Source organism: Gavialis gangeticus, unplaced genomic scaffold, assembly GCF_001723915.1.
Source record: "Gavialis gangeticus isolate Ggan-Ray unplaced genomic scaffold, GavGan_comp1, whole genome shotgun sequence".
NCBI lineage: Eukaryota > Metazoa > Chordata > Crocodylia > Gavialidae > Gavialis > Gavialis gangeticus.
Window position 1 is genome coordinate 59,387,273 of NW_017729024.1, and position 4,878 is coordinate 59,392,150.

A 4,878-nucleotide genomic window follows, 5' to 3' on the forward strand; every position below is an offset into this window, starting at 1 on the left:
CCCTCACTATCTGGCCCCAATGATCAGGGCTCTTATATATACCCTGTGGACATCATGCCCTTCACCCTGGGCTGGCATCTTTAAAGATATAAGATCCTCTTTATACGTAATAAGGGTAGGGGTCCTCTATTGCAGACCCCCATACAGCTCCTCCTATCTTCTCTCCCTCCAGCTATCCCACCTCTCAATGCTACTCCATTGAGTACCTGCCACTCTCTCCTCAGCACCTCCCCTTCACATTGCCTGCCTATTCGCTTTGCCTTTTCTCCTCTGCTGCTGCCCTTTTCCTGAGTTCTCACTACCGCCCCACTCCTCAGAGAACTTCAGCTGTCTCCTCTAAGCTTTTGCTGACTTCCCATGTTCCCTCCACTGGAAAGAAATTGGGTGCGAACAGGCTAAACCTATCCGCTTTAGTCAGTGCAGGAAAACACCATAAACAAATACTTACTAAGCCAAATCCATGCTTAACCCATTGCCAATAACTTCACAGTCCAGGGATGAGTTTTGCTCCCACTACTGAGGCTATGCTTGATATTTCAAGTCACTACTCTTCCTCCTGAGTTTGCAATATTGCAAGGTCTTTTTGGTTCCTCCTAACACTGCATAACCATGATCCTGGGAGCCACAACTCCCATTGGTTTCAGCTGGAGCATGAGTGCTTCAGAAGAGGCCGCTGTTCATTTGCTTTTAAAGGAAGGCACATGAGCAATCAGTGCTAACTAGCTCCCTGTGACAACAGCAGAGAGCCCTGCCTAGACTTCACCAGCCAGAGTCTTTCAGGACTAAAAGGATTTTCTATTTATATCTCATACTCCGGTGAACTGAAAAAAATGCTTCTATCACAATGGAGGATGCTCTACATAGCCCTGGACCACAAAGGGGTCAATAGCTTTCCTCTTCTTGATCCTGTCAATGCAGTGCAGTCACCTGTAGCAAAAAAGCTGATTCTGATTATTGCCCACTGCAGTCAGCAAAATTGTAAATTCTGCAAACTGTAAATTCAGTAGGTCCCTGCAAATAAGTGAAATAGGATCTAGCCCCATATCTGTAATTAAGGGTGGTTGGGGAATGCTAATATGGGCAAATGCAGTAAGATGTTTGGTAGGCAGCACAGCCTTGTCAGGGCTACTAGGGAAGAAGGCACAGGATGTATCCTTTCGGTTGGGTTCTTAAGTCAGGCTGGAGCTGGAGTAAGGGCAGAATTACTGGGCATAAAGAATGAAGGAACTGGTTGTTCTTACCTCAAGGAGGTTGTATTCAAGGTCAGAGAGTCATAGCTCTAAAAGTCTACAGGGATAACTGACTGATCTCTTTTTAGCTGAGGGCGTGGTAAGAATAGGTCAAAATTCTAGATTAGGATGTAAGGCCATACATATGATTATCAAGGTGTGGCAATTTTTATTTTTCTGTGTTTATTTATCGTTAAACAGAAGTGTGGTTTCTTAAGCAGATTACAGTAGTATAGTATTGCCTCATTACAACAACCCTTGGTTATAGCCAGTCCCCACGTTCAATGTTTTAACAGCAGAAATTAACTTTTGTCACTATTATGATGCAGTAAGTTGAGTGCCTGCCTCACTTTAACCCTGTCATAGCAAACACTCTTCCTTAATTAACTTTTCTCCCAGTCCTATGGGGTTTGTTACAATGAGGTTGTACTGTATTTTAAATCTGCTTTTAGCCCTGTAAGTATTTAACCTGTATTAGGTAACTTGTAGTTATCTTATTTTTTCCTTCTACCAGGTGTTTGCTGCCTTTAGTCTCAGGGGAAAAAAAGGAAAATCTAAAGCCAGCATTAAACTAATGACATGATTTGAAAATGCTTAAGAGTGGGCTCTCAACATGCAGATTACAGGCAGATTCAAGGGGCTTGGGAACAACTTCCTTTTCTTTATGACTAGATGTGGGGTGAAGAACAGGTCCCCCACAATGTTTTTTCTGTAGCATCTTAGGCCTTGCAGCTTGGGAAACGTTGACAGAAAGAATTCAGAAAGATACAACCCATGTCTAGTTACAGCTGGTTACATGGAGAGAGAAGGGTTAATTTGGTGGTAGCAATTCTAGTCCATGTTAAACTGGCTAGGAGAAAATCCTCCCAGTTCACTCAGTGCAGGGAGTTCATACTTCTGTGCTAGAGACCATGACATAGCTGAGTTTAGTGGTGACACATTCTTCCTGAGCTGGCACAAAACAAACTTCCAGGCAGTTCTAAAAGTGGCCCGCAGGCAGAACCACTGTAACCCTAGATGCAGGGAGGATATTCAACTTCCTCCCAGAGTGTGGCAGAGGCCCCCATCAATTGCAACAAGAATACCTCATGGTGTTGCCTTCTCATTTGTATTAGGAGCTGCAGCCAGCTTACAAAAACAAAACAACAAACAAAAAAAACCAACCCACGTCTCTTGCAATGTTCTATTTTTGCACTGCAGGTCTGGTTTACATTGGCATAGCACAGACACAATGAATCATTAAACATACCATAGATGACCCCCCCCCCCTCCTCCCACTCCCGCAAGCTGCTGCAGCACTCGGTAACTTTTGTTTTTCTTCCTGCGGATTTCATGGGCAATGCCAGATTTCACAAAATCCGCAAACTCTGTGAAGTTGTAAATTCAGTAGGTCCCTGCAAATATGTGAAATAAGATCTAGCCTCATATCTATAAGTAAGGCACACCATTATAGGCAATGATTTAGGTGCTAAAGGCCCATTTTAAAAAAGGGGGTTATAAATGCAAGATTCAAAGTCTTGTTGAAAATCAAAGGGATGTAAGCTTTGCGGTGCATGAGTCACAAAAGCACATTTGACCATTCTGCCTGAAACATATAGATGTTGTAAAATGTTAAAACCAAAGAGCCTACTGCAATTTGGCAAAATGAGCTGCCACTATCATTGTTATTGTTTGCTCTAGATCAGCACCTTGTTATACTTGGTGCCTTAGACCCAAAGTAGGTTAAAAAGTTTACTGGAACCAAGAGTTAGTGGAACAGAGGAAGTTAGGGTGAAGAGAGTTTCTTTCAGTTTTGGATCAAATCTTATGTCATTTTATCTGTATATTAGATATCTGTCCACTTTTGTGGCTACAAAAAGGCAAAAGATAACTCTAAAGTAGAAACAATGACATTTAATCTCTAGGAATCTCATGTTTAAATTTCAATACACAAATAATCCTTCCTTCCATTTTTAAACCAAAATGGCCAAATTAATGTTTGAAGAATTACACACTGCAGCCTTGACCACTTACACATTTGCTTCAGTTCAATTAAAGACAAACCCTAGAACTGACTATATTAAACTCTGTGTAAAAAAGCCTGTTCCAGTTTAGCTTAAATAAAAAAAGGAATAAATCTGATAATAATTGTGACAGCTCACAACCACAGCACCACTTGACAGGAGTGTCCTGCTTCCTGGGCTATGTCCCGTTTGGGTCTATTTGCCCATCATAACTTGTTGTTATGCTGGGTTTTACCTTCAGAGATGGTGTTCAGTGGTTCCTATAGGACCCAGGATGACTCTGCTGGCACATCTTCTGTGGGACTCCTCCTCCCCTACATCCCATCTCTTTCTGCTAGGGTGTTTAGGATCATCCTGGATGATGCTCAGATTTGGTGATGGGGTTCTCTCCTCTTGCATTGAGGCCTGGTGATGACAAGTCTGGCTGCAGCCCTGTACGCTTGCAAAATCAGAATGTAGAAATAATTCAACAAAAATAGCTTGGATGGTGCAGTGGACAGAGCAACAAAGCCCCTGCACTAAGCACTGTTTTTCAACTTGTGGGCATCTCAGTGTACCCTTCTCCTGCAGGTTTTTACTTCAGTGATGCCCCTTGCTGGGCATGATTTCTGGTCTTCGTTCTGCCTGACCAGGTACTGTAATACTGCAAGGCACGTCCCTCCCCACCTGCATGGCGCTCACATTTCCGCCAATCCCCTGCTGGGACACTCTGGGTCTGTGAATGCTTAACTGAAATGCGAGGTGTCAGAGGGGTCCTGTGCCAGGTTCTGCCCTTGGTAGCTTCCAGCAGTGCCCACTGGACAGCCCTCTCTGAGCCCTAGCTGACTGGCATATTCCTGAGAGGGTCACTGTGGGTGCTAGAGAGCAGTATTGGGTCTGGCACACTTGCCCCACCACCTGAGGCAATCGAACTGGTGTCTGTTTAAGTCCCTGATGCCAACTAGGCAGCCCAGGCTTCCAGACCTTTTCCAGGAATTGGAGTCCCAGAGAGAACTACCAGCTTCCTGCCAGCTATGTGGCAGGCTCTTCCTGGATGTGCCAGCAGTGATACAGACCTATGCTGCTCCTCTGGGCATGCTGGCCCCATACATATGCTCTGGATCCTTTTTGGACACAGGGAGAGCATCCAGGTCCATTGCCAGTGCTCCCAGTTCTCTCTCCCTAGGCTCCACTTCGGGCTTCTTTTAAGTCTAACTGGACCAACTGGCAGAGCTTTTTCTGGCTATGCTGTGTCCATCAGCTCACCTGCAGACTAGCCATAGATGCTGGTGCCATGGTAAGCCTGGAGCCTGTCACAGTAAGGAATGGATTGACATCAATTTATTTTGACTTGCACTGCTCATTTTATGTAGAAGCATTCCAGTACTACATTCAATAGCCTGGTTCTGTGATGGCCGTTTTGTAAGCTGAATTTGTTTTCATTTTTAAAACCAATTCCTCTCACAAGGAGGTAAGCCAGGGTCTTTAGCTACGTCCAATGGCAGTAGCAGCTTCCCTGGCCTCTCACAACACACTTTGCATTAGAGGAATCCCATAGCAGGCACAATACTTTGCGTTTCCAATTTTACCATGGCTTTTCCCCAAGGGATTGAAGAAATTTGCTTTCAGTTCTAGGTATTGCTTTAAAATACTGATTTTTTTTTTTT